This window comes from Harpia harpyja, chromosome 1 (genome assembly GCF_026419915.1).
Source record: "Harpia harpyja isolate bHarHar1 chromosome 1, bHarHar1 primary haplotype, whole genome shotgun sequence".
NCBI classification, from domain to species: domain Eukaryota; kingdom Metazoa; phylum Chordata; class Aves; order Accipitriformes; family Accipitridae; genus Harpia; species Harpia harpyja.
The window spans coordinates 73,280,358-73,305,670 of NC_068940.1; the positions used below are offsets into that span (position 1 = coordinate 73,280,358).

The 25,313-nt window shown below is 43.7% G+C and overlaps 1 protein-coding gene across 7 annotated transcripts in view; it reads left to right on the forward strand.

The window, feature by feature from the left end:
• Positions 1 to 22,799: 22,799 nt before the first annotated feature.
• Positions 22,800 to 25,313, forward strand: part of HYCC1 (hyccin PI4KA lipid kinase complex subunit 1) — a 50,462-nt gene continuing 47,948 nt past the window's right edge. For 2 of the 7 annotated variants that reach the window (XM_052800228.1, XM_052800221.1), the window contains exons 1-2: positions 22,800 to 22,863; positions 23,953 to 24,019. The gene's annotated coding sequence lies outside the window, so the exon portion shown is untranslated. Of the gene's footprint in view, positions 22,907 to 23,239; positions 23,452 to 23,952; positions 24,020 to 24,668; positions 24,753 to 25,313 lie in introns of those variants that run through there. The other 5 variants (XM_052800200.1, XM_052800166.1, XM_052800173.1 and 2 more) reach the window with 5 other exon arrangements.

The window sequence follows — 25,313 nt, forward strand, 5'->3', positions numbered from 1 at the left end:
TCAGTGTAAATGTACTGTTTGTGTGCTTGTATGATGTTTCCAATTTTAATTCCACAGATAACAAGGTGTTGAACAGCTTGATGCCGTGACTTGAAGGGAGAAAGATTTGTGCGTGGAATAAAGTGAGGCTTTGTTTTGTTAATGAAAGGAATGAGTGGTTTTGTTCCTGATGTCACATACCTTATGGTAAGCCTTAATAAGAGGTACTTTGTACTCTGTTTGATATTCTATGGTTCTGCCATCTAACAATTCTTACTACATGGAAGGAGTAAGAATTTTAACGTGTTTATCCTTTATTTCATTGAAATAAACAGGCTGACACAGCTATCACTTGACTTTCCAGATTTTGCCATGTAACAGTAAAAATGAGAAATCTACACCTCTCTTCCCCCAGTAATAGCCCGAGAAAACTGGGAATGTACATCTGGCCAATTTCAGATTTCACGGTGCAAAGAACTTACCGGTATAGAGTTTTAATTTCAGGCCGAAAGCAATCATAAAGTTCCAGCTTTATGCGTGGGATACACAAAAATAGCTGTGTTGCGCCCCTGAGTGCATTCCCCTGTTCTGGGAGCTTACTCGGCTGAGTTAAGGAGTTCAGCTTGCTGAGTCGAGGTTGGCTCCTTTGCTGATAAGAGCTGTGGTGAGGAAAGCTAAAGGTGAGGGCCTGCCCCTCATTTCCCTGGGGAGCTGCTTTTAAGCAGAGAATATGCCGATGGCTCCTGTTACACTGATGATAGACACCACATGAGCACTTCAATACACTGATACCACTCGTGTGTTACCGTCCTTTGTACTGTGCTGTCCCTGGGGTGGGCAGGGTTATTTGACCTAATGATTAGCATTAGTATATAGCATTAGTCATACTGCATAGCCATATAGCATAGTAGCATTAGTAGCATAGTCCTATAGCATTAGAGGAGGTGTCCAGGGAGGTGCCTGTAACACAGACAGGCAGCTAACATGATGTCCATATCCAGATCAGGCTCAAATGAGGGGTCAGCCATACCAAAATCCTGCTAGCAGCTTCAGAGGGATTTCAGACTGAGGGTAACCTGTGATGCAGGGAACCTCTGTACTCCATAAGGGGCAACATACCAGAAGGCCAGTTTCTTTCGTCCAATTTTCACTACTTCAGGCCACAGGATGAGACGAATAGCTTGTGAGGGAGTGGCGAGGGCCAGCTTCTCCAAAAGGGATTGTCCTGGTTTCGGCTGGGATAGGGTTAACTGTCTTCCTAGTAGCTGGTACAGTGCTATGTTTTGAGTTCAGTATGTGAAGAATGTTGATAACACTGATGTTTTCGGCTGTTGCTAAGTAGTGTTTAGACTAATGTAAAGGATTTTTCAGCTTCTCATGCCCAGCCAGTGAGAAAGCTGGAGGGGCACAAGAAGTTGGCACAGGACACAGCCAGGGCACCTAACCCAAACTGGCCAACAGGGTATTCCATACCATGTGATGTCCCATCTAGTATAGGAACTGGGAAGTGGGGGCGGTGGATCGCCGCTTGGGGACTAGCTGGGTGTCGGTCGGTGGGTGGTGAGCAATTGCACTGCGCATCATTTGTACATTCCAATCCTTTCATTATTGCTGTTGTCATTTTATTAGTGTTATCATTATCATTATTAGTTTCTTCTTTTCTGTTCTATTAAACTGTTCTTATCTCAACCCGCGGGTTTTGCTTCTTTTTCCCGATTTTCTTCCCCCATCCCACTGGGGGGGGGGGGGGGGGGGGGAGGAGTGAGTGAGCAGCTGCATGGTGCTTAGTTGCTGGCTGGGATTAAACCACGACAGGGATGGTGAGCCGGGAGCAGAGTGTGATACCAAGGCAGGTGGAAGCACTTAACTCACCAACAAGGAGCTGGCATGCTATGTGAGAGAGTTCTAGATTTACTTTAAATGCTCTTAAATGTCATTTTAGCTGAGAAAAGATTCTATATTCTTTTTTGATGAAAACCAGCTATCATTTATGTGTGTGTGTGTGTACGTATGTATGCGTACATGCACTGCCATGTGTAATTAAACAAAGCCACACAGGAAGAACATGTCAAGATGAAAAAAAAGCCAAACATACAGAGGTCCTAGATTTCACGTCCCAGATATCAGAATCATGGAGGGATGGCAGAAAACACTGTCATCTCAGGGACAAAAATCTCTTATTCAAAATTTTGAGATGAGGATTGGAAAGAAGAATCAGTTCCTTGTGAAATCCGAGAAATTAAATTCAAATCATTTAAATGAATAGGCAGTTTGTTACAGATTTAATACAATGAAGCATCATAATGTGCTGTGTCTCTTCTAAACACATTGTTACTCTCAAAGCACTCTACAATCATTAACAGTTTTATGATATCTTAGCCCTCGATTCACAAACTGAGGTTAAAATTAAAAATAGAAAAGGATTATCCTCTTCTCTAACGCTCATTTTATTTCTATTTGACAAGGAAACCATTGGCCTGGCACAAACAATATCATATCCATTGTGGTTTCGAAAGTGTATCAAATTACATTTTGAGCGATCAACTAATGCTGCTAAACAGGCTGGTGCAGGACAGCTGGATATCCTGAAATGTTTTAGTGAACACTGTTTGCTTAATCCAATAATCTGTAATCCATAGCGTAGTAGAGATGTTTCCATCAAGAAGCTGAAAAGTAATAACCACATCATGCTGAAATGTAGAAGATTAGCAAGGCCTGGCTGTGTGGTATAAATTCAGAATGACAGAGGGTACCGGTCATGTTCAGCTCTTTATGCTTGCCTGGGACTGAAAATTAGAATATTTACAGCATCCTTTTCTCTCACGGGTGCGTGTGCTTCTTTGGGCAGGAGGAATGCTCTTCAGTTACTTTGGCATTGGAGTGAGATTAATTCCCCTTGGCATTAATAATTTGTTATATACTGTCTACAAATGGTAACAGTTCACCTGTGTCTTGTTTCTTCCGATTTACAAAGCAAGACAAAAAGTAGAAGTTCTGAATGTGAATGTATGTGATATCTCATTATGTTACAGTGATATGGACTTGGTGTCGTGGTTTAACCCCAGCCAGCAACTAAGCACCACGCAGCCACTCGCTCACTCCACACCCCCACCCAGTGGGATGGGGGAGGAAATCAGGAAAAGAAGTAAAACCCGCGGGTTGAGATAAGAACGGTTTAATAGAACAGAAAAGAAGAAACTAATAATGATAATGATAACACTAATAAAATGACAGCAGTAATAATAAAAGGATTGGAATATACCAGTAATGCACAGTGCGATTGCTCACCACCAGCCAATCGACACCCAGTTAGGCCCCGAGCGGCGGTCCCCCCACCCCCTCTCCCCCCAGTTTATACACTAGATGTGACGTGACATGGTATGGAATACCCTGTTGGCCAGTTTGGGTCAGCTGCATGGCTGTGTCCTGTGCCAACTTCTTGTGCCCCTCCAGCTTTCTCACTGGCTGGGCATGAGAAGCTGAAAAATCTTTGACTTTAGACTAAACACTACTTAGCAACAACTGAAAACATCAGTGTGTTATCAACATTCTTCACATACTGAACCCAAAACATAGCACCTTACCAGCTACTAGGAAGACAATTAACTCTATCCCAGCTGAAACCAGGACACTTGGTATGGAAACTGCTGCCACAATGTGGATACATATGTCATTCCAGTTTTGTGTCTTGATCTCTTGAGCCTGGGTCTACTCACCCATCTCCCCATGCCTCTTCTTCATTCAGATGAAGCCACACTGCTCGCAAGGCCTCTCCTTTCTTTCCTTTCCCATCCTCTTGCCAGCAGTGCCTCTGCCTTTTGTGGGCAATGTGTGTGTGTTTGGGAAGATGGGGAAGTTGAGGAGAATTGTGGGTCCTAGTAAGAACACGAGAGAGAAGGGGAGGGTTGTGCTGGACGTGGAGAACTTCTCATGCCAACTTGCAGTGCAGCTTTTGCTATGAAGGGAAGGCACCCAAGGGAGCCCTGCGCTTTTCCCATGGAGATCAGGAGAAATCCCTCCTTCCCATGCCAAGCCACCTCCCTTCAAAAGCACAGTGATCCTCTCCGAAATATTTAATGCTATTGTGACACTTCATGGTATTACAATCCTGTTTCTAGCAATACTGTAGCGAAAGACTCAAATGCCTTGGGTTGGCTTTTGTGGCAGGTCGGGTGCCCTCTGCTTAAGCCGGCATGGATGACTGATGGGTGCAAGCGGTGCTGCTGTCGTGAGTAGAGCCGACAACCCAGGTGAAGCAATGAAATCAAACAGAAACCTGTGACTTCATATCGGTAACAGGCTTCGTTCAGTGTATATTGACTGAAGAGGAGCTAGCACATTTGGAATGAAAGAAAGATTGCCCAGATGAGGCCCTAATTACATATTTAACAGACACTGCTTTTAAAGCCAGTTCTCCTCTTGAGTTTGTGGTCAATTCATATTCAGTGGGTTAGAGAAATATGAGCCAACGTGTCACAGCAGAGAGCAAAAAGATCAATGACAAGCACTCGGATCAGATGCTACTGGATTAGTGGAAATACGACATCAAAGGTGAAAATAGTTGCTTAGTTGGGGATAGTATTAAACCAGGGATTGTCAGCAGGTTTGACTTTTTGAAGTGGACTGCGTGTGGGTCGCGGGTATATTATCTAACAAAGTGGCAAAATTGTAATGTTTCTGATTCTTTCCATCTTAACCCATCCCAGATTTTTTTTTTTTTTAAAGAAACAACCTCAAGGCTGTTCTTCATTTATCCCAGACCAGTCCTTTTTTTGCCGTACAGCTGCATATAGGAATTTTGACTGTGTTATGCCAGAAGGAGTACCAGGACAAGTCATAGCATTGATGCTCAAAGGAGGCCTAAACTTCAAGGAGAAAATGGGCTTATCACCACATGAGCCAGGGTGCCTTACTGTATGCATTAAGGAGAACAAATGTTTATTTCCTTATACTCCCAAGAGCAGTGGGAGAACTTAGACTTCTAGAAATCAATATTCTGGTTTTGACTGGCACATTTTTAACTGTTGCTGGTCTCCTTAGGATCATGATCTTACTGGGTGCTGGTGGCCTCTTCTGAGCAAGGACACCTTGTCCCACCTTTTGTCAGTCGCTCCGAGCTGTGCCGGAGCACGAGGGGAATTTGGTCTAAGTGGTTTCCTTGTGTTTGAAGTATTGCCAGGATACTCCCTCCTGTACAGTTTACTAGAGGTCCTTCCGATTTCTTGGCTTGGAGAGTTGTTTTAATGTCTTGAGTTAAGGCTTTCTCACTGCTTATTTCTAGAGTCCAAGTACCCTTTTCACATGGCTCTATTTCTTTCTTCTTAACAAAATTGTTCCCTTTTTTTTCTCTCATGTTTTAGAGTTGTGCCTTCAGTGCTATTGGAGGGGAGACTCTTGTTTTCTTACCATGCTGTGAACTGTGGCTTACAACATCCCCTGGCATCCCAAATTTTCTGTTCTGATAGATGTGTCAATTGCATTAAAGCTTTAAAGGCAGAGGGAAGAGAGGCTAAAATGGATTTATACTTTACTTGCTTATTCATGATGTAAGGAAGTTGGGGTTTTTTTGCTTCCTTTTTGCATTAAAGATTAAGGTCCCCTTTGAAAACCTGGACCACGAAATAATTTACAACAGAAGCACCAACTGGCAAAGTGGTTCTTTTTCACACCGTGTAACTGCTCTGTGTGCTGTTTAATTTTTACTGCTTGTTCACCCAAGCAGTAATGCTTATCTGAAAGTAGACATTTGTGCTGGGGAGCAGGAGGAGCGGGGCTGCCCCAGGAGGAAACTGGCTGCTGAGGCGAGCCCAGCCTGGCAGGGCAGTGCCCTCCCAGTCAAGGCACCATCCCCCACATCCAAACAGGGCCGGGGTGGCGACAGGACCTGCCGGTGGTCATCGGAGGAGACAAGGTGACACGGAGCTCTGGCCCCTGGGCAGCGGGTGGGGGTCCTGGGTGAGGGTCGTCAGGGCACCACAGCCTGCCTGTGCGCTCAGAGCCCTGACGGTTTGGATGAGGGAGGTTCTTCCAGCGAGACAGCACCTAATGTAATTGGTTTTGGAAGTGTACCTCCTGCATTCTCCCAAGCTGAATTTCATGCTACTTAATTGCACTGTTGTAATATAACTCGTCTGTATTTCAGTGGTGAGGCTTGGGACGTGATGGGTTAAGGAGCAAGTGCAGCTTTGTCCTGGCAGCCCAGGTTGGTACGTGACTTTTGTCAGGCAGTGGTGCTTTTTCACACCAGCACTTCCATTTTAGCTTGTTGTGGAATGATGTATCGCCAGAGCCAGCCAAAGGAGGCAACTGTGACAAATGCATGTAAATACTCTGAAAACAATCTCCTTTCCGGAACAGATAAAGCAAACAAGACAAGGAAAGCGGAGGACTCCCTGGATCCCTGTTTGGCTGACCCCAGCCAGTGGGTGGGATGAAGTTAATTCTGCCACAGGAGGCGTTGCACAAAGTCATTAACATCTGCTGTAGACTGAATACATCTCCTGGGTTTTGGTAATGTTTGGAACTAATTCCAGACCTTTTCCTTCATTTAGCTTTTCCGCTCTGAAGAACGATAAATTGCTTAAAGTTACTGGGCATCAACTTGATGAAGACTTAAACGTGCATTCTTTTTAGTGAGTTTAAAATACCATAACCTGAAAGTGACAACATACAACAGGATATTGCCTGTCTTCTTCCAGCACGTTCTGCCCTTCTGCACATTTTAGCAACCAGACCCCCGCTAAGGGCTGTCCTCTTCTCTAGAGAACTAGTCTCTTCTTGGGAGAAGCCTAGCAGAAAAACAATTACCTACACCTAAATAGCTCCTATTAAGGATGGCTCTTGGTGTTAATAAATCTACTTGCTAAGTAGGGGAATTCAAGCAATGTGTGTTTAAGTGTCTGAACTGGTTTAAGCTCACAGTAGGTTAGCCTCCAAACTGGAAACAGGATCAGGTAGTAGTAGAGCTGTTTGTGCAAAAGTCCAAATCAATGGGTAAAAATGCCGCCTTGTGTGCCGGAGAGCGTCAGTCTCTCCACGGCTAAGGTTTCAGCAGTTCAGAGATTTATTTTCAGCCAAATAATAAACATTATCTGACCTTCCAGTAAAAATCTGTATTTGAACTCTTTGAGTGTGACTATTTTCAACATGAGTTTGTAACTTAGTAGCTTTAAATTTCCTTTTTTTTTTAAGTAGGAACATGTAAGACGATGTAGGAACAGTGAAGCCAGGGACTGAGTTTATCTGAATTACCTTTGTCTCTGTGAGCTTTACCCACAGCTAAACTGAGGTACAGAAAAGGACCATAACAATAACAGTTGAGCAAAGTTTATGCCATCTCACCTACCAATGAAGGCTCACAAATGTTGGATTTCATCAACAGAAAAAGTTAGTATCAGCAGTTCCGATTCACAGCTTTTTACCGATTTCCCAGGGTGAACAAGGGATATTACCGAGACCCTGCTACTTCAATGAGCTGATGAATTGCTTCTTGTTCAAAGACCAAAAAAAGGAGAAGAAAGGATCGCTTTCATGTAGGGAAAACCCTTAGGGGGGCACAATTTTAAATTTTTTGTAGCAGCACACTAGGAAATAGCTGAACTCTCTGCATAGTGATGTTGGATTCTATCACCATTTAAAGGAACTCGCAGCCTCTATGCCGCACCAATACACATGCTGATAGTTCTATATATACATTTTTAAACAAACCATGTTTTTCCATTCCAAATGCTGCCTGGAATGGGATGCCTTCAAGGAAACAATGTGTGAGTCATCCTCAAGAGACGTGCAATTGAGGCACGTCCTTTGGAACAAAGTCATGTATATCCAGCTAAAATATCCAATTATAAACAGTATTATGTTACTTGCATAATTGCCCAATGGCCCTAGAAGCAATGTGGGTTTTTTATGACAGTAAGAATGAATGTTGATTTGTTGATGCTAAAAGTTACAATAACATCACATGAAGATTAAAATGCCATTTCAGTGATAGTTTGTTCTGGATTATGTTAAGAAAAGAAGTATGAGCCTGTGATCATTTAAGACTCATAAAACTTTTACTCCTTATTAAACACTTGTTTGAACGTCTGAATGTAAAAGGTACTTTCTGAGGGTTAATTCTCGTGGGAACCTCAGGGTGGATGGAGAGGTCACTATGGATTTTGGTGGGTAAGATAGCAGCACTCGCAAACTTGTGTGGATTGGTTTTTTCTGTGTACCTTTCTGTATTATGAAAATACTATTATAGAATAGATTTTCACAGATTTCCAGTCGTACACAGGCTTGATGCTGGCTTTGTTTCTCACCCCCTTGGCTCTAGTTTTTAGTTCTCCCACTCTGAGAGGTATGGGAGAACTAATGCAAGGAGAGAAAGGTTTGAGAAGAGGTAAGTATGTGTTAGAGCCTGCCTGTTGCAGGTGTGGGATGGAGGGTCTCACAAATTAGAAAGAGATGGTATGGTTTATTTAGGAGGAGCAAAATCATTTTATGTGACCTGATGCATGAAATTCAGGGAGTATGGAATCCATACATCCAGCCAGCGGGCCCCCTGCTCGGCTGTAATACTTTCCTGTTACTGCTGCTGTTCCATCCTGTTACTAGAATAGGTCCTGTTGCTCTCTCCATTCCTGGGATAGCATGCATGTGCCACATGGAGCTAGCACAAGAGTAAATGATAAGCTGAACTTCACCCACTCTCCAGAGAACTGACAGGACCTAGGGTGAATAATAAGGGCTGTAGAAGGGAACCAGAAAACACTGGTTAGTTAGCAAAGTAAAGGGACTACACAGACAAGCTCTGTCATTTTGGCATTTACTTGAGGAATATAAAATACCTAGCCCCTCTAACTCTTCTCTCCCCAGTCACCCACCAGGCTGAGTTTTTTGGATGGTTTTATAGCACAGAGGTGGGAGACCTTGAGAGCCTGGGAGCAGCCTGGACTCTGAACAACTACTGAAGGAGTAGTGATCCTTGGTGTTAGTAATGCATGTGCTATTGGGAGTAACTAGCTTTGAGGAATCATCTTGGAATGACACTGATGTGTTTGTCATGTTCATTTGATTGCATATTTGTTTTGTGGGTAGGAGAAGCTGGTTTTGAAACAATTAATGATGATTAAAGGAAGCTGTTCTGTAGTTGATTGTAACTGCTTTCTGGAGCAGATCATGAGGGTTGCTGGATTGCCATCTTTCACCGAGTCCTCCAGTGACAGTCGTATCTCCCTATTTCCCTACCTGTAATATTTTATGGCTTTCCTTTTTAGTGTTCTTCCCCTTGGATCCTTCTGGAGCTCTTAACTACCCCTATTCAACAATCCTTCCTCTGTAATTTTCCCTTCCTTTATTTTGCCTGGACTTTCTCACAGCTTTTAGTCACAACCTAGCAATTGTCTCAGAAGTGTGAGCCAAGGTTATGCAGCTAGGCCATATTGGATTTGATCCTTGGCACAGATAGCTGAACCCCTGGGGGGTGACAGAAGAGGTGACAAAGAGAGGTTTGAAAGGCGCACTTGGTAGGACATTACAAGGTGCAGTAGATCTGTCTGGATCCAAACCCAGGCGGTGCTAAGTGAGTACATGTTGCAGGGATGCTGGGAATAGTATGGCTGCTTTCAACAGCGTATCGTGTTATCCCTTTAGAAAATAATCTGAAATTCAAACAAATTAATAAAGTCTTTATGAGTATGTAAAGGTCATACAGTGCCTGTTACACACTGACCTACGATACTTCACTTCTTCAGTCGTGGCAATGTGTGGTTATCTCCCTAATAATACATGTGCAACTGGGATATAATAGGGGCTTTACTGGTTTCCACTGGGCAGTGAGCAGGACAAATTGCCTACGACACAATCACTGACCCACTTTTATCTGAAACAAACAACCCTTTTCTCTCCTCCACTGCAAACAATAAGATTGTTAGATTGAAGGCTAAATTCATGTTGTTGTGAACAGCTGCAAATCCACTGACGTCAGCAGAGCTGTAACCACTTAGTAAAACAGTGAGTCCAGCTTGTGGTGGTTTTTTGGATGAAGTTCAGTGGAACAATTGCATTCTATCTATCTAAAATTCTCCTGAGTTTTTCTTTAGATGGATATGTTTTTCCCTGTCCTGTGTAGCACTGAAGTGTGCTGTCAAGCAGCTGCTTGTGCCATGTAAATGATTCTTGCAGCTGTCTACTTTATGAAGCAGATTGGAGTCCGGCTGGATGAACTAGCTATATCATGGAACTGTATGAGATTGTAAAAGGAGAAATAAAGCTTAGTATCTCAAGGGCCCAAAACCCACGATATCCCACAATGCAGGAACTCTGAAGTATACTAGAGAGGTGCAGACCCTACCTGGCCAGCAAGAAGCATGACTATAATGTTCAAAGGGGTGCTCAAAACAGTCTTCATCTTACAACATGCAGTCCACTCTGGCTTGATCTTTCAAAGTGTCTAAAAACATTAGTCCTGTTGACATAGACCTTGAGTTACACAAATCTAAGAAGTGAAGCAGCGAACCAGCACTGCAGAATTTCAAGCTTAAGAACAGTCACTGCTGACTGCAAGGACTTATTTTTTTCTGTTCTCCTGAGAAGAAGGGAAACTCTAAATGGGAATGGAGAAAGTGCTGGGAGAGCATAATGATCTCCAGTGGCTTCAGCACCAGCTTCCAGACCAACACTGCTGTGCCTGAAGTATGGTGGAGCAAGTTGTTTGACCTTTGGCACAAGAAATTACTTCAAGAGACTATGTCTACATTAGGTTAGATTGTGCTGATCCTACTCCCTAATCAGGGCAGCTGCATGGAAGTTGCACTCTGGTTCTTCCCATTGAAGTTGCATCTGTCTCAGGAGTTTGCATTATCTGTGTTGAAATGGTAGGTAAGTAAACAGGATCTCTCAGGGGAAAAAAAGTATTGTATCTTTTAATTTAGTCAAAACGAGTTTCTGTATGGACATTTGTATAAGTAAGAAATTCTGATAGTGTAAGAATGTTCACAGGTTTAATCTTCATTTAAGTTATGTAATGAAGTATTTATGGGTTACTTAGGTGGACTTTCTAAGGCTGACATGAGCATAATACAACATCAGCAATCAGGGGCTATTGATGATGTTCTTTGTGCAGAGTCACGTTTAGGCTGACCTTTGATCCAAGCAGTGTGGATGACAGTGGTTTGGGATGCTTACAATGGGTAACTGACAAAAACGAGGAGATGTAATAAAATTCTTAGCACTGAGATGCAACAATTTGATGAAAGATACATGTCTGAATTACCGAGGGAAAACACTTTATGTACAGGATGAATTCTAAGTGTCCCATCTTCGTGTTGCTTAGCCTGAGGCTGTGGGAAGAGCAAACAAAGAACATGTAATTGTTCCCACACAAGAACAGACAAGCCTACACTGAAAAGATAATGAGCGAAACTAGCAGGATTCAGGGACATTACATGCAGTCTCCAAGGAGAAACAAACTTCAGTCTGAGACCTTGAAGATCAAAGGGAGTCAAAACACTTACAAACCCTTTGAGAGAAGACACAGGACGGGAAGATCACCTTTCAGAAGCTCCCTGTGGAGACAAACTGACAGAGACAGAAGGAGAGAGATTGCAAAAAGAATTTAAATACATCCAGCCTTCCTAGACCAGGAGGATGGCAAGCCTAACCATTGTACGTGTGGACAGTTTCATGGTTTTAGAGATATCTTTCTCTTTCACATGCAAGTAACGAATAATAGGATTTAAGCTGGCCATTCATTACTTCTGACATTGATACTAGAGAAAACAGAAGTGCAGTTATGTATGAAGGACTAGGGGAGTCATAATAGTCTGGAAAGTGCAGACAGGGCCCCAGCAGAAAGCAGAAGCATCATGATATTTCATCACACAAAAAAAAAGATGATAGCTAGAGGCTTGGGATGCAGGAAAAAACCTGCTCAGAATGATGTCAGAGGTATTTTTCAAGCATAGCAATGCTAATAAGCAACTTTCCCCCTTTTAAAAAAAACAGGAGTATGTTCTTCCCTTCGTGTCTTCTTCCTACTCCATATGTGTGACTTTACCTTTTTCTGTCTCCTCCTTTTTGATACATGTAATCCTCCTGAGGGTAGTATTTTATGTATGGGGGTGTTAAATAGTTGCATGTACTAGTAGTTCTTGTAAGTACTATTCCAGCTATGTGGAGGATGTCCGTCAAAGAAAAAGCACTAGTGTTTCCTGAAAGTGTGATTTAACTTAATTGTTGGCTGAGTTGTTTGAAGATGCCTTTTGTAAAATCCTTTTGAAGCATCTTTTTTTCTTTTTAATAGATGTACGTTATTTACTGGGGGTGTGGTGGTTTTCTTTCAGCCGTGACTAGTACCTTTCAGCACGATTCTAAGCTGCCAAGCATTGACAGCACATTTCTAGCCTGCCAACCCTAATACCTTGGACAGTAGACGGCTGCTTTTAGCAGTCAACTGCTGCCAAATTACTTTGCCAATGCCCTTCTGATTTCTAGACAGCTTGAAATCCAGGACAGGCGTGCTCAGGAAGTTTGACAAAGGGCACATCAGGCTTCCTACCCATTTGTAGACCGAGCAACTGCTCAGCATGTGTCATACATGGTGCTCTTCCTTGTTGGCCTCCCAGCCACAGACATTGCTTCTTTCCAGTTTGTCCTGCATTATCTCCCATTGCTGTCAGTAGCAAGAGCTATTTTTGCAGTTTGAATCCTCCAGTGTATCTTTGCCTGTTGCCAAGTTTAAGATCCAGGGCCTTGCCGTCAAAGCTCCCTGTGATACCCACACTAGTCTCATTTCCTCTCCTTTTGCTTTCCACCATGTTTCTCTCACCACTAATGCCAACTGCAACAATTCCTTCATGTTATTCTTCTGTCCTCACCCCTCTCCATTATTCCAGTGAATTTCCTTCATGTGGAAAAATTTCCTGACTTTGTATATTGTGATTTTTCTGAAGAATTCATTAATTTCAGACCACCCACTCATCTGCAGGCACCTGTTACTGTTTATCTTCCTGCACGAGAAGGAAAGGGGACTCCAGGAGGCAAACCACTTTCTTTTCTTAAATTAAAGCCTTTTTTGTTATTTTTTTCCGGTGAGTCTGGGTTTTTTGCGGTGTTAGGCTGCAAGTTTATTTGGCCAGGACTGGTTTTGTTTGGTTTGGTTTCGTGGCAAATCTGGCCTGGCGTGTGCACTTCTTTCCCAGGAAATTCTTCTATAAACTTACTCAGAAGCAACAGCCAGAATCCACATGCACCCTCTCCATCCCAGACACAGACTGAGCCTGCAGATATTACCTGCTAGCACACAGCATTTGCCCCACATCATTATTCTCTGCTCCTCTCCATTGAAAAGGAACAGAATAGAGTGAACAAGAGGACAATAGATAGACTTGGCACATGCCATCCCTCGTGCAGGCAGTGGACCTCCTCAGGCTAGGAGGAGGCTGCCAAGGTGCAGCCATAGTCTAGCAGTGATGAATGGGCTTAAAGGAAAACGTGTACTTCCCTGCAAAATTTTATTTTCAGAAAGCATCTTGAATGGTTGGCAACTCCAGTTTCATTTGAACAAATTGCAGAAACTCATTTTCAGCAAAGGAAGTTGGATGTCATGCTTCAGAAAACATATTCATTCTCAATTCTTCTTTTCAGTTATTGTGAAGATCTATTTGCATATGCAAATATGAAGTGAAAATGTAGCAAGACTATACACTATTTTTTCGTGCAAACATATGGTATTTTTATTGTGGAGAAAATAAAAAACCTCACATGTAAAGCATTGCATGTATTTTCTTTTCAGTTTATACTGTTTTGCATAACTGATTTCTAGTATCTCTTTAGTTTTAACAGACCTGTGTTTCAGATCTGCATATCTTTGGACTGCCACAATAATACATATTCTTCTAAGGTTAATGCTTATTTTTATCTTTCAAGAGATATTTAACAAATTTATTTCCCTTTCATGTAATTATTTAAAATTATCTGTCTGGGCCATTTTTATTTACACATATTAGATGAGGTTTGAATCATTTCTTCTAATCCTTTTTTATCATGTGTCTCTTGAGGGAGTTGCAATTTAAAATATCTAGAACACTAACATTGTTGTGTTGCTTTCTACACATTTCAATACTGTAGTAGTTCTCAGTGTGTGAATTTGCACCAACTCTGCTGATGTTAGAAGTGTTAACACTTGGACAGAGAAATCTGTGTTCAACCCTATCACTTCCAGTAGATGTCATCGTGACAATGGAGAATACTGCTGGGGATACTGGTGATGAGACCTGTGCCAAGGCAGGAAAAAAGCTTTGCTGTGATAGACTTTGTTTCTGTCAAAACAAGGTAGTTCTCTCAATGCTTAGCATTTATAGAGAGCTTTTAATTTCTATAATGCTTTGAAAAACATGGTGACTTAAAACACAGTCACCAGTCAGGTCACACAGGGCTGTGGTCCATGGCAGTAGTGTCTATATGCTCTGAAGGTGGACATAAATATAGATATATATGGGCAGACATGGATGTGCAATACCCAGTTTATCAACTGCTTCCCCCCCCAACTATATAGTTTCATTTGTATGACATCCCTTGCTCAAAGCCATCGCATCCTTCCTGTTATACTTCCCCCCCACATCACCCCCCTCATCCCCACCCCAATCCTCTTTAGAAGTAATTTCTCCAGAGGAAAACTCAAATCCTCCTACTTTCATTTTTACCGAGAATGAATCTCTCCACACCCATCAGCACCTGAGCTGCTGGGCATCCAGTCAGTTTTCAGGTTCATTGCTGCCTGAGTGAGCAATGGTTATTGAGTGGTGAGTAAGTCCACAACCCTATATTACTGCTAGGTATAATTTTAATCTTTCAGACAGAGAACAAATCCCCAGAAAAGGTGAGAGACAAGTCAGCCACTGGCAGTTTTACATGCACAAGGGCTGCAAGGCTACAACATACGCATCTACAAAAGAATTTGAAAAACACATTGAAAATATGTTTAGCTATTGTTAAATAGCTGATCTGAGTTTCTCAGGCAAGATCATGAAGTTCTGGCTTAGAAAAAAAAATCAGACACCTTTTCCCACCTTGGAAGTCCCAACAGTTTTGATCAAATATGTGGTACGTATCTAGTGTGTGTTGTCCCATTTTAATTTCAGCCAGTGCTACACCTCTGTTCTTCATGACAGAATGGTAATATGTAAGATGTCATCAGACAAAACAGAGCACAAGCTGAGCCAAGTGAAGTAAGAAAGCTGCTGAGCTGAAATGTAACTTTCTAAAAATCAACAGGGTGCAGCTATATCAAATAAGTCGTCCATAATTTGAATGTTCTCTTTTGTCTAGATAATAGCCCTATGAATAATAAGTTTTTCTGCTTTAAAATGTCAGGCTTTGGCGAAGTAAATAGCAAGAAAGCAGAGCACTAATGGCTGATTAACTTAAGAGTCTGCTTCTCCTCCTTAGTCCAGTCTTTGAGACTGAAGCAAGTCTCTGCGATCAACATTATAAATTCTAGGGAAAGTGGCCAAATGATTAGACCAAATTTGTGACCTCCCACACTAAGAGGAAAGCAATTCTTATTGGCAAGATTTTTTTCATTGTTCACATTCTTAAAAAAATCGTTGGCTGGAATTTTGTCCTTGACCAAGTGGAAAGGCTCTCTGCTGGCAGGAAAACAAAATATTTAATCAAAACAAAGCAACTGATGCTCTTGACAGAGCAAGAACAGACATCTGTCTGGCTGTTCTGAGTAAGCAAAACCATCTCAGATAAAATATCAGAAAAGCCCCAGAAAATTCTGTTAAAATAGATGGGGTAATGAGAGGGGTGCAAAGAATGCACTTGTTTATGAGGGATCATCTCATTTGGGCACTGTCAAAGTAGTATAGAACCGGGGGAAAAAAGCATGTCTTCAGAAAATTTAGGGTGTTTTATCATCAAAGTTAATAATGAAAACAAACTGTAAAAAACCACACAGTAACATTTTAAGAACTGGGAAGGTATAGCTATCAACTATAAAAGCGGGAGACAAACTTAGCTATAAACTATCAGAAAAGGTAACAAATATAACTACTTTCTTCACGTTTGCTCTGGATTTTGCTTCAGATATGTGAGTTTTGTTACACATACATTTCTATTTAAGAATATTTATGTTCCCATTAACAGTGTTCCCACACTTACTTTAAAAGCATTTCATAACACTGTAATTTAGCACCCTGAGCTTCACTTAAGTCTTAAAATATTCAGTCTGTAACTCATTACTTTGAGAGGAGAGAGTAAGCACAGCTGATAAAAGCCCAGAAGCCCAGAAGATATTCATGAAGAGGTATCACTCAGTTCTCTGTATCTGTCTTAAAGCAGTGTCAAATATACCTCAACTGTTCTTAAAAAACTGAGCTGATGGTAATTGCACGTTTTCTTCCAGTGATCTGCTCCAGTTGCAGTGCTATCTGTACAGTTAGAGCAGGACTTCCTAATGCCTACCTTCTGTCTCCCTTGCAGCTTAGCCCTGTAATTTGTCAGCCTATCTGCCTTAAAACAAACACTGTCCTCTGTCAGGGTTATGAAACTTAGTAATGTAGCTGGAGCCTTAACTTTCCCCGGGGGAATTGCTTGAAATGTGGAGTCTTGCACCCTGGAAGAGCTGCGTCTGGGAGTAGGATGGGGCCACGGCAGTTGGGTTGGGTCAGACCGAAAAGACGTTGCTCTACAGACACACTGATGCTGCTTTCACCAGTTCTGTGTGGAGCCAACCACAGTACACCTGCTAAGGGTTTACTAACACAGGCCGGGTGTCAGGGTGTCCAAGCGGGACAACGAGCTGCTTCTCTGGGCTAGCAGAAGCCACATGCACTTTGTAGACTTGGATCTAGCTCCCTGGTTTTGGGGGCTAGTGGGATTACATCAGAAGGGAGGGCTTCCATTACAAAAGCGTGTGTGCATGCTTCTAGGTCTTGTGATTTGAAGGAAAAGCTGACAAGCACGACCCGAGTGTAAGCGGCAATGAAATGTCAGCTGGTAGCTCTGAGCCCAACCGCACCCTCTTCGTCAGCTAACCACACGCCGAGGGAGGAAGCGGTGAGCACGGCCGGGCCAGCCTCGTACGCGCCCAGCACCACCCGGGCTGCTGAGCGGCTCTGCCGCGGCCCCCGCCGCTGCCCCGGGGGGACGGGGCTTCTCACGGGGAACCCCCCCGTCCCTCGGGTGGGACACGGGTTGGTTTGCTCGCTGGGAGACGACTCAGGACTGCAGGCACCTCTGAAAAGAACACGCAGCTCTTGGGCCGGTCAGGGTGTCTGACAGCCCTTGTAAACCCAGCCGTTCGTTTTCTATAGCCCAACAGCAAGGCAATGAACACACACACACTCAAAATACTGTCAACGTGCCCAGGCACACGTGGGCTGGGAGAGGAATTTTCTGTAGGAATAACAATTAGTGAGCACCTGATGAACCACGTAAATGTAAAAATCCTTGGATTGTCTCATTTTTTCCTCATCTTTCTCCCTTTTATTTTCACAACATCCCCACCAGCCCTGTTTGCTCCTCCTTGTTTATACAGTGAGGAGGAGCCCACAGCCAGGCACCACAAACAGTTGTGGTTAGGGAGAGAAAATCCAGCTCAGCTGTGATAATTAAAATAGCTGTGATACTTTAATTGAGCTGCTAATACCAATGTAGGGATGTTGCATAAAAGGCCTGGTGGTTAGCAGCATTTCTTCTGGTACTTTACTGAGCTGGGAGGGCTGTAGTGCTGCAGGGGGATGTGCTGCAGGACTCGCAGGAGGTGCTGTGCTGCGGTGGATCCTTGTCACCTTCCTCCAGCTTCCCCTGCTCAAATACAGGCTTTCCTGCTCTCGTTTCTGTCACGATGCTGTTTGTTTGGTTGTACCTCTTATGAGAGCAGTCTCCACATAGTTCATCCTCTTCCCCTCCCTTACCTTGAGGGCTTGTTCCTGGGATTCTGGACTACATGGGCTTTGATGCGATGCTTGTGCCTTTCCACTCAAACAATTAATCTTGTGAATTGCCGTGCTTACAAACCTACATATGTGCCTTTAACCTCTGCTTTTAAAGTGTGAGGAAGAAGTAGTAATGGATTTCCTAGCTCTCATGTAGTAAGCATAGTTTATGCATTATTTATGTTTATTATGATTTGGTTGCTGTGTTTTTAAAATTTTGCCTTACATTAGTGGTACTGTAAGAAAAAGCTTTTCCTGTTATCAAATCCTCATAGTAGCTTCTCCTTAAAATTTAATCAAAGTCAGGAGCTATTACATTTTATTTTCTAGTGCTGTAAGCATCATCTTTTAGTGCAAAATACTGATATGGAACAACATATTGTTTAGAGAACTGGCCTTCAACAGCAAGTCAAACTTGGTTTTAAATTTATGTGAATTTAAACTTTTGGAAAGCCTTTGAATAGTATAATAAATTAACTGTTTTGTTTTTAATTCTACTGTAGTGTTTTTCTAATAGATATTTCTTTGCAATATTACCAAATCAAGGCATAGTAGTGTTATGCTTTCGTGTAAGTTTTGCCAAGAAAAACTAAGTAAGGAGACCTAAGGAGAACTCCAGGTTGCCAGGAGAACTCCAGGTCAGTAAAAAGCATAAGATAAAAGCTATCTTTATTTAGAACAAATAAAACTTATCATAAATTGTGAAGTAAAGGAAATGGGTTTTTCACAGTTCTATGCCAATGTATGATTTTTTTAAAATCTGAAGTTCTGTTAAAAGGACTTTATCAATTGACCAACAAAATGTTTATAGAGGCCTTCTTTCTTGAACATCTTCCTTTAAAGTGTTTTGTGATAATATGAGAAATCTGAGACTGTGGGATCTTCAGTGTTTCAGAGTCAAACAGATGTTAGTGATTTTTCACTTTCCTGGAAGCTCTGGTAAAGAGCTTTCTGCTACAGCAATTTTCTGTCAAAACATGGATTTGATAAAATGTAACTTTTTGTAGGAAGATATCTGTTTCATTTATGTTTTCAAGAAAAAGCTATCAAAATATTTTATTCATGGTTGACACTAGGATATTAAGAGGAAAACCATAAGTCAAAACTAAACATCTGACACTGTCAAAATATTTTATTTGTCAGTTGTTTCAGAGCTCCCAAAATAAAAATTGCAGAATTTGTGTTTTTGCAGAAAGTGTTGACTTCTTATTTCTATTTGAAAGGAAATTTCAGAATATCTGTTTTTTTTTCCCTAGGTCAGCATGATTTTCTTAGGGTTTTTTTGGGGGTGGGTTTTTTTTTGGCAGACTTTTTACATGCTTTGGTTACTGAAATTGTTTTCATGGAGGATGTCAGACCAGGAGTCTCCAGAGCCCTCTGCATTTGATAAAAAGCTCTTGGAACTCTGCTGACTTGAAGAACGACTCAATGCTTCCCAATTAGTGGAGTTATCAAAGGCTCTGTAGAAAAGCAATGTGAGTTCTGAGCATCTTTGAAAATGTTAGCTGAATTTCTAATCAAGACTACAGACCGCTCTTAATTCTGCAGCGAGCGGTACTCCATCCTAACCGAACCAAAAGGGCTGCTCCACAGTGGTACTGCTGTCTATCTAGCAGCATGTGCAGTTGTTACGGTCACAACCAGCCTGGCCTAGGCTGGCACTGGGGCAGAGGGCCAACAAAATGTCACTTCTGGAGTTCGTCTCTCTCCCTAAACAGTGCCCTTCTTGGTGTCTTAGAGGCTATGGTATGAGATCAGATGACTGGAAATAACTGCTATTTTTTTCCCAGGGTCCAGATGTACTATCTTTTAAAAACGGACTGTGTGTGAATTGAGCTTTAAGAACGTGGTCATATGACAGAGATTACAGTTGTTAGGTTTATTTATCAAGGATTTCTATTTTTAAAGAAGCTTACAAATCCATTATAGTTTGCAACCTAAATATAAGAACTTAAGATGAAAAGGCACAGACCAAAAATAATGAAGCAGGAAGAAGCTGTATGTTCCAAAGTGTGTTCCTGAGCAATGAGAATGTTTTATGAAATCCAAAGGAAACTTCCTCCTGGAAATACTGTTTCTGAAACAACAGAGCAGCCCTGACTGCTGGGGAAGTAGAATGAAAGTTCTGATTCTTTATAGCTCTCCTCTTAGAGGGCAGTTTGAAATGGATTGCTAATGGCAAAAAAACCTGCCATAAAACACAAGTCTAAAAGGCAGTAAGTGATGTGCACATCTATGCACAGAAATATAAACACAGTAAAAAAAAAAAAAGTATTGCATATGGTTTTGTGCATTTATAATATTTAAGGCTAATGTGGTAAGAATGCCTGAAACACTAAAATAATTTAGGAGTTACTCAAATCTGTGGAAGTAATATAGGGTGAACTATTTTCTTTTGATAATGTGACCTGACATTGCAGAACTGTTAATGTATGCCATATGCTGCGTGTGAAGAATTTGCCTGCCTTTTGTTTGTGCGTGATTCATTACTTTTACTAATCATTAGAGTCATAACACATTAGTAAGAGTAAAATTAATAACTAATGACAGTATGATCTCAGTACTTCGCAATTATCGGGGTCACTTAGTATGCCATCTGTGTCACAAGCCACATCAATACCCAGTCTCCCTCCTGACACTGTACTTATACTGCGTCTGAGGACGGAGGCTAACAAACTCCTCCTGCACTGCTGTATCTTTGCTCCCATCACTTGTTCTTTGGTCTGTGCTGCTCTCAGAACCGCAGGACTGAGCGGTAAACCAGCTCAGGGAACAGAGTGGTGTTTAAACTTGTTTTTTCTACTTGGTTCTCTTCAAACTGAATTGTTTTGGTGTTTTGTGTAACTGTTGGGTCACAAAAACCAGAAGGGTCTCAGGAATAGGTACAGGCAGCAGGTGGGAAAGACATTGTGATGAGCGCTGCATATGCGTGCACTATTGTTGGCAGAAATAGTGGTGGAAATGCAGAGCAACTCAGATAAAGAGCTTAAAAAAACCCTAGACCATTAAGTATTCTGGCTGTGATTCAGATGTATATTCCTTCTAAGGTAGAAATTTATTATCTCACTCATAAAGTTCCATTTGGTTGTTCCTAGGATTATGGCATTTAATTGTCCTGCTTCATCTTAGTAAAATACTAAAGCCCTTTTACACCTCTGTTAGAACTAATATCATCTTTCTTTTCCTGAAAACAGACCTGTTTTTATCCAGTGGCATAGAAACTGATGCGAGAATGAATTTAGACCATAACACAGTGGGAATATTCTAAAGACAAATGGCTTAGTAAGAAAGATGTTTATATTCTAAAAGGGGTTTTTATGTGTTATAATTTGTATTATAAATGATCCTTGAAAATAATGCATACATTTTATTGTCAATAAATTAAAATGATATACTAGATACCTATGGAAATGAATGGTACAATAGCACAAGTCTAGATACGGCTCAGACAGAAAGATACCGATGTACATATGCAGGATGGCCAGGAAATCTCGAAGAAATGCTTGAACCTGCCATTTTGTCAGGTTCAAGGCTCCAGGGAAGTCAGTTAACTGTTGTGCAAACACATTATCTACCTGTACGGAGTCATTAGGAGATTAAGAGTAGTAAGGCATAGAAGAGCATGGCTTTTAAATGAGTAATTGTATGGGACAACGCTTTGTGACAGTAAGTGTTGGTGGAGTTAATTCGGGCTCTGCCATTACATGGTATTTGACACTAACCAAATCGCAACCTCCTTGCCTCAGTTTCACCACACAGCAATTAGATTACTGATTAATTTAATCTTTACTAATCCTGAAGATTACCATAAGCATGTGCTTCTGAGGATTAAACTTAATCCTCAAAGCATACTTGCAAAGAAACTCTGGTCGTAATAAAAAATGTAAAGTGAACTTCAATTAAAACAAAAAGTAGCTAATTATGCAGTATTCAGTTTTATTTCAAGGTCATTCTTCGGAGTAATCCAAGGATGAAGTCAGTAGAAAAAAAACTGCCAAAAAAAAAAGGAAAGTACTTGTAATTGAAAACGGCCTTAGAGTGCTGTGGAATGAGACTTGCCCACAATTGCTCCACTTCGGGAAGGCTGATAAGAATCCAGTACCTAAATAATAATAAAGACACGCCTGCTAAAAATTAAGAGGCATTCAATTATGAGGCATTCTCATTAAGGTGCCTGGAAACATCCCTTGCGGAGCTGTCAGCCAGTATAATCGTCTCTTTGTTAGGGCTGGGGAAGTTAAAGACTTTATTTTGCTTTACGGTCTCATTAGCCAGCCTATCGCCAGCTCTATTTTTATTTCTAAGCGGCGGTAGCCGGAGGGATGGGGGGCGGAGGGGGAGGGCGGGTGTCTTCGGACCACGGTAAAACAGAGGCGCCGGGTGCCCGCTCCCTCAAACCCATCCCGAGCGCTGCCGCTGCCTGTTTTGTTCTGTGTGACAGCTCCCACCGGCGCTCGCAGGGCAGTTTCGAGAGCGGGCGCTTCCCGCAGCCCCGGAGGGAGCACCTCCCCTCGGGGTACGACCCTCCCCAGCGCCTCGGGGCTGCGCCTCAGCTTCCCCCGCGGCGGGGCCGGCTGCTGCCCGGCGCCGGAGCCACCTTCCCGATTCAGTCCCGGCGGGGAAACAATGACTTGTTTTCGCTGCCTCGGGGCCGCCGCCGCCTCTCACGTTTCCGGGCCTGCGGCGGTGCCCGCTCCCCCGCCCCGGGCGCCCTCACAGACCGGCGGCGGCCCCCACCCGCCCAGCCTCGCCGTCGCCCGCCCTCGGAGCGGGGCAGCACCACCCATTGGGGGAGAGGAGGGCGCGGGCGCCCGCACGGTCCGCTCTGCTATCCTATTGGCTGGCGTGACCGCGCTTCGCCCTCTCATTGGCTGCGGCCGCCGCCAGGCAGCGGCGGGGTCGGGCGGTGTCTGCCCGCCGCTGCTCGCCCTGGCCGCCGTTGCTCCCGGCTGGGCGAGTAAGTCCGCGAGGGGCTGCGGCGGCGCCGCCGGGCGGGCGGGGTGAGTTTGACTAGAGGCCGCTCCCGCCGAGCCAACTTTTCCCGCGCGGGGCTGGGGCAGCCCTCTGCGCCGGCGGGACGGTTTGCGGCCGTTGGGCAACTAGCGGCCGCTCCGAGCAGAGCCCCTCCGGGCTCCCGGTCCCGCGCGCCGACTCCGCGGCGGGCTCCCTCGCCCCGCCCTGGGGCAACCGCCGGCGCGCGGCTGGGGCGGCCGTTCCCCGCCGGGCTCGCGCGCGCGGGGGGGGGCGGTGGTGGGCGAAGGGGGCGGTGGAGTTGCCGCGGCGGGGTCGGGTGAAGGGCCGGTGCCCGGGCGCGGCGGGGGGGCGGCGGACCGTGACGGGCTCGGCGGGCCCCCTCCTGCCTTGCCAGGGGGAGCCGGTCTCTGCCCCCAGTGTGGGGCGGGGTGAGCGGGGCCGCGGGGTAGCGCTCCGGGGAGCGGCTGCAGCCTCCCCCGTTCCCGTGGCTCCCCCGCCTACCCCGCCCCGAGGCGCCGCCGGCATCCCGGCCGCGTCTGGCCGGCCGCCTGCCGGGGTCCTCCCGCGCCCGGTCTGTCGCTCGGCTCCCGGGCGGTGATGGGGGAGGGCAGAGGGGGGAAGCGGCTGCCTCGCCGGCGCGGCTGGGGGCTGGCGGGGCAGCCGTGACTTGTGTCGCCTGGAGAAGGCAGCTGGGGGTGCGGGCAGCCGGCTGCGGGCGAGACAAAGGAGCTGCTCCCGCTCGTCTCCCCGGAGCGGGGGGCAGGCAGCGCGGTGCCTGCCAGCAGACTTGCCGCTCCTTCTGCTGGGCGCGAGTGCCTGCTCGTGGGAAGACTGAGGGCACAGTTTAGCGGCGTGCTGTGAAACACATTCATTCTAACCCGTCTCTTCGGTACGTCCGCGGGTAGGGATGCGAGCGGTGGCAGCAACAGTTATAATCGCTGAGAGTTTGCGGCTGAGGTTTGTAAGTAGGAAGTGCTGCAGACTGCAGGGGGTTGTGCCTGTGTAGGCTTCGATATTTAACTTCACGCATGTTAAACTGAAGGAGCTTTCCGTGTGCTTTTGTGTTTTAAAGGTAACGGTGAAAACAGAGGCAATGCCCGTGGACTTGTCTTGCTCCCTGTAATCCCGAAAGCCATCAGGTTTGTTTCCTGTCCAATTGTATTCTAACTCTATGCCAATAAAGCTCCTGAAGTCTTAAATTCAGGAGGAAAAGAGTTGTGTGCTCGAGGATTATTAAGTCTTGTTAGCATTGCTCTTTCATAATTTTTAATACACACTGCTAGTGCGTGAGAAGACGACTGCAGGCGAACAAAATATGGAAGTTTATTAAGTGATCGCTTTCAGGTTTGTTAGCTGCAAATTCAGAGTTGGTGATTAGTTCTTTTCTAAAGGCAACTTGAACAAATGACACTGCAAAGAAGCAAAAAGCAATTTTATGTAGCAAAGTGTAGAGTGACATCAGTGATTGCTTTTCATTGCATCTAAAAAGGCTTTTCTGCAGTTTTCCCCTCCAGTAATACAGCTAGATGCTACAGCATCTTTTCAGAAGTTTGTGCTTTCCACAGAATGCCTTCCTCTATGACAGTGCCTTGCTTTTGTTGTCCTCTCTGCTTTCCAAGTTCTTTTATGTTGTGAAAAGTAAGTAGCGTTGTAAAGCTTGGTCAAATTAACTTCCAATCTATTTTACTTTCATCAGTGAAATACTTCTGGTAAGAGTACTGTACTTTGAAGTTGAGTTTTAGATCCATCTGGCACTGTTCTTGGACGTTTTGTTTTTTTTTTCTCCAGAGTAAGAAGACAGTATGAAAATACTACTCTTGAAATGCAAAACTTGGCTGTTTCTCTTCTGTGATAATCTCTTTGTCAGACGAGGTACTTTTAGCAGGCCTTTTATCGAGAGGGGTGACAATTTTGAGGAAGTTTAGTAGTGCTTTGGATGATTTATTAACTGCAGCAATTCACTTCCTTTCACTGTTGAGCTGTTTTAAAGGTACAAGTTAAATTTATTCAGAGTGCTTCCTAAGAGGAAAAAGACTTTCACAGGCAGAGTTATGTTGAATTTCTGCCATAGTCTCCTGAATAGGAGGGTGGGAGGGTTTGCTTTCACTTGAGAGAGTCCATGGTAGACATGTTCACAGGCATAGCTGGGTAGTTAAGTCACTTGGATTCTAATTTTGCAAGGACTTGTATCACAAACAAGTATGCGTGTGAGAGATTGCAAGGCTAGGCACTACAAATGGTATGTGTCATCTATATTTTACTTAGCACAATGGGGCTGGCTCTAAGCTGGGAGAAGAGCCCATTTACTGATGCCTATGTTATGACTGTATCAAACCTAATAGTTGCTGAGTTAAAGTATAATTCTTAGCACGTGTTAGTGTAAAACCCCAATATCTTGAACCTTCTCTGTATGTTCATGTCAGGAAATGCATT